The 16105-nt window shown below is 36.4% G+C and overlaps 1 protein-coding gene and 1 pseudogene across 4 annotated transcripts in view; one reads left to right on the top strand and one right to left on the bottom strand.

Annotated features, from left to right (window-relative positions):
- Positions 1–16105, bottom strand: part of Cntn3 (contactin 3) — a 443276-nt gene that overhangs the window by 84482 nt on the left and 342689 nt on the right. The gene's annotated exons all lie outside the window — the stretch shown is intronic.
- LOC105944970 lies at positions 8242–9259 on the top strand (annotated as a pseudogene).

Here is a 16105-nt window from a genome sequence, read left to right as displayed (position 1 = left end):
GAGGCCCTGTTGTGCCCATTCTCTATCTCTCTCTCTCTCTCTCTCTTTCCCTTTTCCTCTCTATGTCTGTTGCTCTCAAATAAGTAAATAAAAATAAATAAATAAAGGATAAGGGGATAGAGTAAGGAATGGAAATGACAGAATTTAAAATCTGAGAGAGAGAGAGAGAAAGAGAGAGAGAGAGAGAGAGAGAGAGAGAGAGAGAGAGAAAATATTCAAAGGTATTCCCAACTCATTTGTATTTCTAGTGCAGTCTGTAAAATTTCAGAGTCACTAAACCAAAAAGAATAGTACTTGACACTTAGCATATCCAATAAATTTTCAGTATCATTATTATTGAAAATAAAATGCAGATTACTCAGCTATTATTTTAACATGTAAAGGCAGAAAGCTATGAAGGCTGATAAATGGAGAGACAGCCCATCTCCTGTCAGTCCTGGGTGAAAGGCAGCATGAGAAGTAAACCTTAACACAGAGCTAAAAATGTGTTTTGATAATGGTAGAAATGTTGAGCTTAAGTTTAAAGTTTCTGATCTTGGTACCACAAATCAGAGATATTCAATTGCAGTTATGTTCCCATGCTATGAATCAGCACATGTCCTTTATAAATATAGAAATATTTAGAAAATGGGAAGCTTTGTGCTTGCCTAGCAAGTACCAGGTCCTGTGTTTGATCCTTGGCCCTATCGAATAAATAAATTCTTTGATGTGTTATATTTAGTAACTTTAACTTGGTAGACCATGTTGAAATGAAGAACAATTTCAGAGGCAAGACTCAACACCTTAGGAATCACATGAGGACTTCAAAAAATAAAATATTGACACTCAAAGAATGCAAAGTCTGTGTGTATTACAAAATTTTGAGCTAATTGGATATTTTCTTCCTAAATTGGTTCTTCCAGTAAGTTCTAAGAGGCCCACAGGGCATTTCACACAACATAAAAATAAACAATATTCAGTAAATGGATAGAGTAATTGTTTCTCAACAGAAAACCTTCAATAACCCATGCTTCCCCGCAGAGATTCAAAGTGAAAATTTTTTACCACTCCACTATAAATGAAATTGCTTTCTAAGCTTTCTGGGAGCATGTGTTTCCTACAAGTAGATAGAGCTGAGCATGTAGATAATAATGAGTGACTTTAGTCTTGGCTCCAAATGTTAAATGAAGATTTATAAGACTAACATTTAAGAATGAGATACTTAAGTTTGCTCTAAGCTATATACAACTTAAATCATTGTGTCAGTTTAACTTGTTGATCAGTTTTATAATACACTTTCGTGTGATTTTTTTGTTGTTGTTGTTGGTCATTCTTTTTGTACTAAGTGTTTAAATACTTCATTTAGCTCTGTGTACTTTATGCTTAGTTTGGGATGAATCAAGACAATTGCTTAAAATGACTCTAATGGTCCTTGTTGTAATTCAGTGTCATCACTGAATTTATGACTTAAACAAAATGCTCTGTTTGAGAAGAATGTATACTGTTAAATAGGTAACATCCACCTATACATTTTGATGACATTTGAGCATGTTTCTGAAAAGAAAAAGTATGGGGCACACTGCATGCAAAGCAGGATGTCTGAAAATATTGTTTGCCACTTCTCAATGCTATGTGTATTATGGCAAATTTATTAAGCTTAAAATTTTAACAAATGTACTGTACTGTTTTCTCAAGAAACATATCTCCTCAGAGAGGAGATGATATGAGATTGCATTAAATAGAAAATAGCATGGCTATTGTGGGTGGCATTTTCTGAGTACATATCCTAAGAGAAGGATGCTTACAAATAGCTGTAAGAGAAAAGTATTCACAATGCATATATTGCAGGATAAATAATGGCAGTTAAAGAAAGCAAACATACACTGATGAAAATACATGAGAAAATAAATGTCAGAAAAAGAGCAGATGGTATATCTTCTCATTTACAACAGCTCTAGCCCTTACATGCTCTGAGACATAACTGCTCCCTCTTGGATTCAAACATAACATGCACACATTACTGAAGAAAGCAATATTAGAATTCTACTTCTTTTAGCTAAACATTTCAGCCTTTCATCTTATAAATGTTACAGCATTACTTTAGTGATTCATTTAGAGAAATTCTCCCAGGAAAAGAGGGCAGAATGTGGGATGATCCAATGGTTAATTACATTGTCTTATAATAACCTCAGGGCAGGTAACAAGAGGTTTTGTTATGTTGTAGCACATACACATTCCATGGAGCAGACACCTGAGGTCTCAGAGAAGTAGCTTGCCTCTCATGTACATTGTAGAGAAGTATACTAAATTCATACCTATAGCATGCCTTCATATTCACTAAGAAAGGATATATAATGAGGAAATATTTTCTCTTCTTCTATTGAATCATTACCAATGAACATTAACATAAAACATACATTTGGAGCTCTAAATTCATTTTTATGACAGAGACTCAACCGTGTCTTTCTAAAATGAACTCAGGCCTATAGAATTAAAGAGCCCCCAAAGGGAACTTTTGTTCTAACTTATTGCATTACAACTGTTTATCCAAGTAATCCAGGAAATCCAAGCAAAATTCCATTTGTATCTTTGTACAGAGGAATATCTGTAAAGATGATACTCAGAAATATCAGGTAATAGAACAAATTTGGATGAGACATAAAATTATCTAATGGCCTATGAACTAAATAAAACTTTTAACAGGATTATTAAGATGGGAAGAAACTCCATATTGTGTTTCAGAGATAACTTCTTAAGTCTAATCATATAAGTTCAAAAATGTCATTTTCAATACTTTATATAGATAATGTTGATATAACACTACTTAGATAAGCAAGGATAATTTCTTAACCCTTCATCCTGTGATTAGGCACATTACCTTCCTGGAATATGTGAAAAATCACAAGGGCTCTCTGCAAGGACAAGACCCTCATGACAAGACCAAGAGAACAGCAGGACACATGCGCTTCCTATGTCCAGGCAGACACGACACTCAGAGAAAAGGAGGAAGTCCACCAAACTGCCAGTATGTCACAATGGAAGTCAGGAGGCAGACGACTTCTCTACTTCAGGTGATGAAAAATAACCAAATCTATTCCAATGAATGCCCCTCTAACTAGAGAGTGGGAACCCTGATACAGAGGTAGTTTTATATAGTAATGCTGAAGCATAAAAGGCTTTTGTTGTGTGCATAGGGAGAATTTCATCAATTAAAGTATTGCTCAGGCTGCTAAATCATTTTATTTTTGCTGCTCCAATTTTGTACTATTTTGTTTTCTTTTTGATCTAACATTGATCTCCCTTCAGGGAGTTCCCTTCTCTTATTTTATACAGTAGTAGCAGGGCTATGAATTATGCTTCCTATCCTATCTCAGTTGAGGAACAGACATGGAAAATAGGTTGTAGTTTTAAAAATTTCACTGTGTACCAGTCACTTGGGAACCTTAAATTACACACCTAAGACAATTTATAAATGGAACATTGGGTTTGCATGTTTCTCAGCCAGTGCCTGTACTCTGGAGGGGGGACTATATTTGGAAAAAAAATGGTATTATGAAATAAGCCTCTTGGACTGTCCCTCTTTACACTATGATAAAGATGAAGGGTCATCCATCCCAGCCCTGGTCCTGACATGATAGCTCGATGCCTGCTGCCAGTGCAACTGGATCCATCCAGTTTCCTTGGTCTGTGTAACTTGCTTAGCAATTCAGAGTAATATTAAGTGAATTCTCATCTGGTTTCCAAGTCATTAAGGACAGAAGTTTTCAAGAGTTGATATTTTATACATAGTGTTTCAATAAACATTCATACTTCCTACAAATATAATAATTCTAAAACATTTATATTGAGAGAAAAGACAGCATTTTATTATTAGTTTGAGTGGCCCAACAAACAACTGCTCAGCTATTGAGTTCTTGCCAGATTTGACACTTTTGTCCCACTTTTTCCAATTCTAGGATCATCATCTTTTATAGATATTCATCAATATTTAAGTGGCTCATATAATTTTATACTGTGTTTCTATCCTTTGTGGACACAGAGTCATTTCAGCATTGAAAATATCTTGAGGTTCCCTACCACAAAACAGATGATCTTGTACACAGTGCGATAAACATTCTGAAACAAATTAGGGTGGTTCCAATCCTTTAAGGTCTAGGGATATCAGTTTAGGAACCAGTCCTAACAATTCAACTCATTCAGTGACAACAGATATATTTGGAAAATTTTGCCTCAGAAAGTTCATTAATGGTTTTTATGGAAGGGCAATACTAGACTGTTCTTTTATGATGACTGTGTACATTTGTTAATTAATCCTCAATTAACCAGGTGTTAAGTCTAGACATTCCATTGATGCACACAATGGACTCGCTTCCAATCTGTTTTATAGCAACAATCTCAATAATGACAACATGTATTTCTTAGGCCCAGGTTTTAGTGAACTGCCACATTTTTATAAGAATGGCATTAACTTTTATATTTTATTTTGTTTTCATAGAGATCTCGTGGTGATCCTCCTACCTCTACCTCCCAAGTGCTGGGATTAAAGGTGTGTGCCACCATGCCTGGCTAAAAATGATATAAACTTTAATGCTAGTCCACTGACTCTTGACCTATATTACTCTTCATTTTCATATGGGCACCTTCTCTCTACCCAAATAACTAATGCTAAGTATACATTTGAAAACATTTTATTCTAAAATTATTAACAATAACCTGTTGGAGGGATGGGTAGAGGACGTTCATGGGAAGGCACATAAATAAAATATGTCTCATCTACTCCATAATTCTTGAGTATTTTTATGTTTTGGATGGTGAGTAGAAAAATAATCTTTCAAATTGTTTGTGTTTCATGGATGCTGAGTGTTAGTACTACATTACTGTGACTGCTCTCTCCATGAATGCCTTTTGAATTTGGATACTTCCTTATCAGATGGTCTTATTTCATCTTATGGATACTGTGATTATTAATTAGTGATATTTTTCCCTGTGCATTTACTAACACAAAGCTTTGTGCAAAAATGCAGGACCTTAACTAAGTTGTGGAGATCAGCCAACATTCTACAAATTAATCTCAGATGCTCAGTCTGCGGGTGGATTTTTACCCACCTAGCAGGCCATGCTACATAGTAGGCAATGAAGATTCCTTGGTAAGAATTTCTGCTGACATAATAATACATTCTAGGCAATTGAAGTTGGATACATTTTTTCACAGACTGTCTCTCTTCTTTCACAGACTGTCTCCAAAATCATTTTGGAAAGACATCAGTAAAAGAAATAAGCTAGAAGACAGCATTGTTTGAACCAGGCTAAGGTAATAAAAAATAATAAATATAGTAGAGTAGAATGTTATTTAACTATATAATCTGGAAAAATATAAGTTCCATATCATATTTTAAATTTCTATTATTTTAATATTTTAGGAAATTAATACTATGAAAAGTTTATGTATCTAAACTGCTATTTTGTTGCATTAAACTTACTTCTTTAAAGATTGACTCTAACAACTTAGAAAATGACCTCTTTTCAAAAATGGATCCATTTTCATTTACTCCAATTATACATTTTTCCCCCCTCAGGACCTCAGACTCAAAAATGGTTAGAGACTCTTATCCTTCCTGCAAACAGGTCTAGTTAAAATAACCTGTAGATGAAGTTAGAACTGGAAAACATAAAAATAAGTTCACAAGGTGGAAAGCGGGTCACAGAAGAAGAATTTTTTTTTGACTTAATAAGCAATGAGAAATATGCCTCAGTGCACCAACTAAGTAAAACTTATGTAACAGTCAGTAACTTATGAATAAATTCTCTTCATGCATCAGAATATGGAGAAGAGATAACTACTACTCTGCATGTGTTCTTCTTTTTATAGATGTGCAGCAGTCGTGGTACCTCCATCGAGTATCCATTTTATAGACACCCATCAGACTGTCCATCTATTCATCCATTCACAAACCCCTTCTTCTGTAAAAGGATTCATGGAGGATAGGCCGTATTAAAGCTTACATTTTTCATTTTTTTTTATTTTAAACAGAGAGAGAGAGAGAGAGAGAGAGAGAGAGAGAGAGGGAGAGAGAGAGAGAGAAAGAGTAAGTAAGAGATAGAGAGAAAGAGAGAAAGAGAGAAAGAATTGGTGTGTCAGGGCCTCAAGCAACTGAAATCAAATTCCAGACACTTGTACCAGCTAGTGAGCATGTGCAGCCTTGCATTTGTCTCACCTTTAAGTGTGTGGCTTATATGGGATCTGAAGAGTCAAACATGGGTCCTTAGGATTTGTAGGAGAGCTCAAGTAGAAACAAGTTTTAATAGTCAGTTTTATATAATGATAAAAATAGGTACAATAAATTAACTAATGGATTCTAGGTACATTTAATTAATAAAATCTATTCAAGAAAGGTGAAATTAATTTCAAGTATTTGTTGGATGCCTACAATGTACTACATGTTCAATAAAATTCATATGTGAGTAAAAACTGTACAATGAATTACAATATAATGGACCTATCCAGATAGTACACATAACACTAACCCAAAATGTGATCACTGAATAGGAAAATTTTCATTATTTTACACATGCAACCAACTGTGCCTCAATAACACTCACTACTTTGTTTGTGTCTACTACTCCACCCCACACCATATTTCCCAAATACTTGATCTGACAACATAAATTGTCTCCTAATCACACTCACTGTTTCCCTTATTCTCTCTTCAACCATCCCTACACTGAATCCAGAGTTTTATTACCCTCTTGTTGTAAAGCCTCAATAATTTTGCATTTCATTTACAATAAATTCAAAGCTTTATATTACGGTCTTTGAGGACCCCATTTCTGGGTTCTGTGCATTGGTTGTCATGTTTTATTACTCTGCCACTGAATAAATGACCCTTTATTCACATTGGCATTTTTCTTGACCTCCCCATACTCCAATCCTAAACCCAATTCAAGTTTATTGACCTAGCTAGGTCTTCTTCCTGGAAGAAACTCCTCACACCCTGACAGATTCAATTGCTTCTTAGTGATCTCCTGAAAAATGCCTCTTTAATAAACTCTTACTGAAATATATCATGCAATTATCTTATCTTTCATATTTTTAACATTCATATTTCATGTCTTCTTTGTGAAAATGCTGTGAAGAGACCATGCCTTTCTTTTCTTTTCTTTTCTTTTCTTTTCTTTTCTTTTCTTTTCTTTTTTCTTTCTTTCTTTCCTTCTTATTTATTTATTTATTTTTGATGTAGGGTCTCATTCTAGCTCAGGCTGAACTGAAATTCATTATGTAGTCTCAGGGTGGCCTACCTCTGCCTCCCTAGTGCTGGGATTAAAGGCGGAGACCATGCCTTACTTAATTCTGGCTTTATTAAGCTTAAATCAGTTTCTGGCACAATGTAAGTATTCCACATTGTCTTTTCCAAAGGTCGCCACAGAATAGATTCCCACTCCACAGGGTCATGTGGAATCTTGCTATCACCCAGTGAGAGGTCTATCAGTGAATAAATGGATAAAGAAAATTTAGTAAACACTTTAAAATAAAATACACTAGCACTTATAAAAGAATAAATTTTAAAGCATGGAGAAGTTCTGATAATCTAATGCAAAGTATGGACATTTAAAAAATAAATATGAGCCCTCTCCCCAGTGGAATGGGAGCAGGGACAAGGGAAAGGATGGTACCAGTACATGATGCATCCATACTAAGTATATCCATAATAATAAAAAATACAGATTAGCTAAATATGGTAGAAAATGAAGAAGTGAGATTTGTGGGTGGTCCTACTTCTCACAGTAGATCCCATTTGAGTTGAACTTGGCAGGAAGGAACAGGCACTAAAACCTCAAACAGAAATGTGCTTGGGAAGTTCTACAGGACCAACATCACATAAACTGTGAGGGAAATGCAGATGACATATGAAGAATATAATTGTAATAGTATCTGCTTAAATAGTATGGCCGGCGACATTAGCTAGCGCTCGCTCAACTCTCTAATGGGGAAAGCAGTGGACTACCAGAGACTGAACTCTATCTGCCTTTTTATTTCCAACAGACTCATGTTCAACTTTCACTCACGAAAATAGCAGGGAAAATTTTTATTAATTCTTTTTTTTTCTACAAAAAGATAATATAAAATTATAGCAAAAAAACAAAAACAAAACAAAAGGAACCTGAACTTTAGTAACACAGCTGGAACAATCTGCAGTGGCAGGAGAAGAGATTTAATTTTAGTTGATTTTCTGTGGTTGTTGGTTGTTCACTAGTCTCATGGTGATGGAAGCTGCACACTTTTTCGAAGGGTCCGAGAAGTTGCTGGAGGCTTTGTTCTCCAGGCAACAATCTGACTTGAACCAGAGATCTGGGGATCTTCACACCATCTCGAGGTCTGAGTGGGACGTCCTTTTGAAGGATGTGCAATGCTCAATCATAAGTGTGACAAAAACTGACAAACAGGAAGCTTATGTACTCAGTGAGAGTAGCATCTTTGTCTTCAAGAGACATTTCATTTTGAAGACATGTGGTACCACCCCTTTGCTGAAAGCACTGGTTCCCCTGTTGAAGCTTGCTAGGGATTACAGTGAGTTTGACTCAATTCAAAGCTTCTTTTATTCTCGGAAGAATTTCATGAAGCCTTCTCACCAAGGGTACTCACACTGGGATTTCCAAGACGAAATAGTTTCTGAATGCAATTTTCCCAAATGGAGCAGCATATTTTATGGGACGTATGAATTCTGACTGTTGGTACTTGTATACTTTAAATTTTGCAGATCAAACCCTGGAAATTCTGATGAGTAAGCTTAACCCAGCAGTTATGGACGAGTTCTACATGAAAGATGGCATTACCGCAAAGGATGTCACTTGTGAGAGTGGAATTTGTGACCTGATTTCAGGTTCTGTCATTGATGCCACACTGTTCAATCCTTGTGGGTATTCAATGAATGGCATGAAATCAGATGAAACTTATTGGACAATTCACATCACTCCAGAACCAGAATTTTCTTATGTCAGCTTTGAAACAAACTTAAGTCAGACCTGATCAGGAAAGTTGTGGACATCTTCAATCCAGGAAAGTTTGTGGCCACCTTGTTTGTTAATAGAATTCTAAATGTCGCACAGTGCTTTCTTCACCCAAAAGATTGAAGGTTTTAAAAGTCTTGATTGCCAGAGTGCCATGTTCAATGATTACAATTTTGTTTTTACCAGTTTTGCTAAGAAGCAGCAACAACAGTGTTGGTTAAGAAAGATGAAGAAAAAGTGCAAAAAGAGAAGACACATAGAAGGTGGTGGCTGATTCCTAGATGTTGATACTGGGGGCCTTGCTGTCCATGACCACCACCTTGTAGTTGCCAAAAGCCCTAGGTGTAATGACATTTTGAAGTGTATGTATTATTTTATCAAGGAGTTAGATATCTTGCATGAATGCTGTCTTCTGTGTTTAGGTATTCTATGCCACTCTTGCTGTGAAATTGAAGTGCATGTAGAAAAAAACTTTTACTATATGAAACTTTACAACTCATGTGGAAACAATTCAATTTGGTTTATGCACAGTATAATATTTCTGGAAGTATCGTCCAAATTCCCCACAGACAAGGCTTTCGTCCTCATTAGATGTTGGCCTCAGCTGACCATCTGGGACTGTTCTGTTAAATTGCTACCAGAATGTTACATCTAGTTGCCTCCACTTTCTAGAATATATTCTCTGCTAATGTTATCTAAAAAAACCAGTTTCTACTTCATACATGTGTTTTTTGGCAACACAACTAAAGTTTTTCTTCCACAAGTTGAGTCCTTAAGAAAATGATTCCAGTTCATTTGTGTATAACTATTTGAATGATTGTTCCTACATTTAAAGTCGTTTGCTTTCTCCCCTCACCATGGTGTCTTGCCTCCCACTCCACCACCCCCCAGTTAAAGCAATACACTGTGTCACTGTGTGTTTGTATACTAATCTTACCCTCCAGATGGGGGAGTGGGGGAACTGGTCCCTGGGCTTAATTTTCCTTTAAGGCCATGGGAATGTGGCCTTTTGAGCTCTTCTGGAATATGACAATAATGTCTCAAAATGGAAATTAAAGGTCTCCTGAATGATTAGTGGGAAGACCTGTAGACAGTTGGCAGATCAAGATATAGCCGAGCCCTGTGGAAACCATCTGTTAAGGGATGCTCTTTAGTAGTTAGCTTCTAATGCGGTAGTGTGCTGCCTTTACTAACTTGTTAAGTGATCTGAGGGGTTCTTACCAAGAAGTCTTAAGCGGGGAGATTTAGCGAAGTGGTGTCCTGGACTTAGATCATTCAGCTTCGTTTACTTCCAGCAGCCATTGTCACCAGTTTCCACTAACCACGTCCTATAAACTTGGGCTTAAAGCTGAATCTATGGCTTTCCATCGTGGCTTCAAGTTGTGTGATTTGTGACGCATGTGGACTGTCTGGCTTTACCTGTTCCTTTTGGTCTTCATTCACATGATCAAATGAATGACTGTCCAAAATGAGAACTGTTGCCCTGAGAGCCATACAGCAGAGTGCATGAATAACAGACTTCTGAAAATACTCAATGAGAGCAGACTAGAAATGCCAGCTTTCTGGAGTTACCATCTTTTAGCTAATTTGTAAATATTGTGGGATTTAAGCAACTGAGATAACAGCAAAGTTGACTAAATTTTGTATCTGTTGTCCTCACAATTTTTTTCCTGGCAATTTCTGGATTGATGCAGTGATGTTTTGTTCCTTCTGTATTTATAAATGAAACACCTTTGTTTAGTGTTTCTACACATAGAACCTACTAGGTTTGAAACCAAGTGGTTGGAAGAGTTCTGACTTCAGTGTTATGCATGCTGTTGATGGACTGTTTCACTGAGGAGCTCTCTGTCAGCTTTATCAGTCTGCCTCTGTGCTGAGCCCAGCACTTAACCTTTTCACTTGCCCTGTTGCAAGGAACAATGCTTAAGATAGATTTTGTTCTTGAACAGTGTCCTAGTAGATTTGATGACATTTGTTGGCCTGAGGTTTAATTTCTTTTTCTCCCTCCCCCCTTATAGAATTAAGAATTCTGATGTTGAAAACTCACACAAATTTATGTGGAACAAAGCCTAAAAAAATGAGAAATGTAGATCAAATAGTAATCTAAATGTGATAGAAGAGGGAAAATTTTGGTGCCATAATTTCTCTCTTAATTGGTGTTGGACTTAAATCAGTTGAAATGCATTTCTGTACCACAATGTAAGCTTCTATAAAAGTTTGCTTAATTTAAAAAAAAAAAAAGAAAAAGAAAAAATCAGTGAACTGTTTCTTTGTCCTTTAAAGGGTTGTTGTGAGAGGAAGAAAAGCTAACGCATATTCTTAGCTACAAAATTTGTTTCCAGGGCTGGAGAGATGGCTTAGCGGTTAAGCGCTTGCCTGTGAAGCCTAAGGACCCCAGTTCGAGGCTTGGTTCCCCAGGTCCCACGTTAGCCAGATGCACAAGGGGGCTCACGTGTCTGGAGTTCGTTTGCAGTGGCTGGAAGCCCTGGCGCGCCCATTCTCTCCCACTCCCTCTATCTTTCTTTCTCTCTGTGTCTGGCGCTCTCAAATAAATAAATAAAAAATGAACAAAAAAATATTAAAAAAAAATTGTTTCCAGTACTTTGGTCCAATATACATCTGTGTAGGGTCTATTAAGATGTTCCCCATATAGAAGACCAGTATTCCAACAGCAGGTTCACAGGTTCTGGCTTTGTAAATGTGAGTCTTCAGAGATAGGCTAAGTTTTCCATGATATTTGGATGCTGTCTTTTTTAGGGAAAGAAAGCTTAGGCTGAATAAGGGGTATCTGAATTGGTAAAATGGACTGTGAGTACATCCATATATATTTCTTTTTATTTTTATTTATTTAAGAGAGAAAGTGGAACTGAGAGGGGGGATAAGGGAGAAAGAGAGAGAGTGGGGAGAAGAGGGAGATAAATAGGAATGCTAGGGCCTCCAGCCACTGCAATCAAACTCCAGACCTTGTGTATCTGGGTTACATGGGTCCTGGGAAATCAAACCTGTGTCTTTTGGCTTTGCATGTGTCTTGACCACTGAGCAATCTCTCCAGCCCAGCATATATTTTTTTAATGAAAAAAAAATATTGTAACAATTCTTGGTGGTAAATAAATAAGCACATTCTATTATATTTATTAAAGATAAAAAGTAAATAAACATAGATATCTTTAAATGATAATTGTTTAGAAGACTGGGTTGTTATTAAATTATATTATAGATATTTAAAACATATTCAATTATACAAATATAACTGTGATGTCATAAACCTATCTGGACCCACCAGACCCCTCAAACAGACTGATGGTCTCGATTGATTTCCTAATACTCATGTAAAGCCAAATGTGCAAAGTGATGCATGTGTCTTGAGAGTTTGGTACAGTAGCAAGAGGCCCTGGTATACCCATTCTCCCTTCTCTCACTCTCTCTCTCTCTTTGCATGGTGGCACATGCCTTTAATCCCAGCACTCAGGAGGCAGAAGGACCACTGTGACTTTAAGGTCACTCTGAGACTACACAGTGAATTCCAGGTTATCCACAGATAGAGTGAGCTTGTACCTCTTAAAACATACTATCTCTCTCTCTCCCCCCTCTGTGTGTGTGTGCATACATACATACATACATATATAGAGAGAGATACAGAGACAGAGAGAAAGAGAGAGAGTGCATATCTGGATCTCTTACTGCAAGAAGCAACCTCTCAATGCTTGTATCTGGCTTTATATGGGTAATGGGGAATTGAACCTGCTATGACAGGCTTTACTAGCAAGTACCTTTAACCACTGAGCAATCTTCCCCGCTTTGCATATGGATTATTAATAAAACATTTTGACTATACATATGGAATTTACTAAGTAAAGCAATACTATATATTCTCATCACATAGTATCTAAGTTGGGTAATAGATATATTGATTAGCTTGACTATGGCAGTCATTTCCCAAAATAAACATATGTCAAAATGTTATTCTGTATACCCTAAATATGTATAATACAAATATATAAAATAAATATAATATATATTATTATATATAAAATATATAAATTATATATGTAATATATAAATTTCAAAAATAGAAACATACTTATTCTATATTTTATACATTATATATTCATGTATGTTATAAGTTTGCCCAGCATATATAAATATACTGGGAGAAAAGAAGAAAAATAAATACAATCTATATTTCATCCCTTTGAATCTTGGTAACCAATGGAACACAGGGGAAATTACATTTGTTCCTTTGGAGCTTCTATAGGTTGGATGTTTAAAAATATTTTATTTATCATTTATTTACAAGGAGAGAAAAGAAAGAAAGAAAAAGACAGGAAGGAAGGAAGGAAAGAAGGAAGGAGGGAAGGGAAAGAGAAAGGGTACGCCACGGCCTCTAGCCACTGCAAATAATAATAATAATGATCTATCTGGCTAAGTGTGTATGTATGTATGTATGTATGATAGAAAGAGAGAGACAGAAGAGGGAGAGAATGGGCATGTCAGAGCCTCCTGTCACTGCAAATGAACTCCTGATGCATGGGTAACTTTGTGCCTCTAGCTTGATGTGGGTACTGGAGAATCAAACCCAGGTCATCAGGCTTTGCAAATAAGAACCTTTAACTGCTGAGCCATTTCTCTAGCCCTATAGATTTGATCTTAAGTATCTTGTCAAAATTCACATTGTGAGAACTTACCTCCAAACCTGTTACTATTGAGAGGTACACAGCACTGAAAAGTTGGGTCTTAGTGGAAGGTTATGTGTTTGCTGAGTCTGTGCTCTTACAGGAGATGGTGAAGTCTGCCCCTTAGTTACCAGCCTAAGGGTGGATGCCTTTGCTCCCCATGTTCCCCCACCATGATGTGCTGCCTCAGTAAAGACTTAGAACAACTGGTACAATTTATTATCTCCTGAAACTTCTAAATGCATGCAATCAACATAACCCTGTCTTCCTATAAGTTATTGATAACTGCTGTAGGATATAGGGACAGAAAATTAACACAGGGAACTCAAGGAATCACTTTCAATCTTCCGCTCTACCATAATCACTATTGATGGCTTATTTACCCAGGGCCTCTGGCAAACAATCTAATACCCCAGAGGGCCAACTTATGGTGAGGCATATCACACTAGACCATATAGTGACAACTGGACTTGGGGACTGAAAGGAAAGAGTGAAACACAGACACCTTCCAGCTATGTGATCAGAGAACACAGCAAGCAGTTACTGTCCAGCCAACCAGATTTTTCCTGGCTTTATGATACACAGAAACCAGGGGAAGATGATCACATTACAATTAGGGTGGTTTGTTGTGCAATAACAGTTAATGGTAGCAATAGGTCCTGACTAAATAGTTGATGCATAAATGTAGAATAAAATGTATGGAAGAGAAGCTTAGGATTCAAGGATGGATAAGAGATAATATAATGGCTCTTCAAGCATCCAGTGAGATGGCCTTCTGCAAAACTGCTATCATGTGTTATAAGTGATATAATTGATATAAACCATAAGAGTGAACAGGAGAAAGCAATGTTTCTACTGTGCTTCAAATCCAAATAAAGCTGGGATGTCAGTAATAAGTTAGACTTTTCTAAGTTGAGAAGTAAACAGATTCTAGGCAGAGGAAATGTCAGGATAGTGAACGAAGAGTACAAGGAAAAATCTAATCCTTTCTTCTTCTTCCTAAAAACTTTATCTAGTGGGGATCACAATTATTTCAAGAGAAGGCAACTGCTTTATTTTTTCTTATATAGGAAGAAAGCAAACTTACAGTTTTATATCATAGTATTAGAACAGTTTTGTTGAACTTTGAGTGAGTACATGGTATACAGAGCAGAGTTTGAGATATGAGCAAGGGCATGTAGGAGTTTTTGGCTTAGGTGAGAGTTTTATCAATTAAAGAATGATGTAGTAGCTATAGGTGGGAAGTGTTTGTGTGTGTGTTTAAGTTCAGTGCAGGTCTGAATTCATTTACTCAGTTCTGATAACAAACTTACTGAAAGTGGATTCCAGTAGTGCAAGCGTTCAGATTTATTAGTCATATTTCCCATTCCAGAATCATATTGCTGACAAAATATTTCCTAAAGTTCCCCTAACTTTCCTAAGCCATAAAAATAAACTTGAAATATAGATTTAAGAGTCACATGGTCATCTAAAAATTTAGTTTATGCAATTTAAAAGGTTATTTTCCAGGAATCTTAGTAAAATTTATTTCCTTAAGAAGGTTTAAATAGTATAAAACTATTATCCTAAAAAGAAAAAATCCAGGTTTTCCTCTCTTTCTAGCTATGTCTTGTTAAGGTATCTGAGCACCATTAAGGAAAATTCCAAGTATTTTTTAAAATAGTATCAATCGTACTAGCTATTTTGCTGAGGACTGATATAGTATATTACATACACTATTTTTATCTTTGCACAGTGGCATGGATAAATAGGTCTCCCAGAATGCAAAAGAAACTGGACAGGGGTACATCTATAAATAATTTGCGCAAAGACTATTTCTCCTCACCATCTCTTGCCAATAGTGCCTGCTAAGCAAATGTCACCCACTGGACTGACTAAATCTGTACGTTACAGATTCTTGGCCTGGTTTATAATTAAGGTCACTAACATTCAAGGGTAGAGTTGTAGATATGGATCAGCAGTTAAAAGCAATTCCTATGTAAGCATGAGGGCCTGAGAGATTGCTCAAGTTGGGTTTCCAGCTGTTTGTGGCCATGCATGTGTGTTACCCCAGTCCGGTAGAGGCCAGAGCTTGAAAAAAAAAAGGATCAGGGATGAGAAAGAGACTCTGGCTCAAATAAGAATGGGCCGAAGAACCATGCAGTGGGGATAGCTTATGTCATTTTCTGGCTGTTGCAGATAAACTCATAGGACAGGCATACACCATACCACATATACCATATGCCACATTACACACACACACAAAGACATAGATCTAATATAACTGTTCTAACATCACACAGGTAGTTAGGTGGAAAACCAAGCTATGACCATGTTTTCTGACTTTTTTCCACTTGATAAAATTTAATAGAGAAGTAATTAACACTTATACTTAGCTTCATGTAGCCTAGAGAATAACGTGAAAACCACAGTGCACTGCATGACAATTGGCCATAAGTAATGCTGCA

Source organism: Jaculus jaculus, chromosome 14 (assembly GCF_020740685.1).
Source record: "Jaculus jaculus isolate mJacJac1 chromosome 14, mJacJac1.mat.Y.cur, whole genome shotgun sequence".
Classification (NCBI taxonomy): Eukaryota; Metazoa; Chordata; class Mammalia; order Rodentia; family Dipodidae; genus Jaculus; species Jaculus jaculus.
This window is presented reverse-complemented; position numbering and strand designations above follow the sequence as displayed.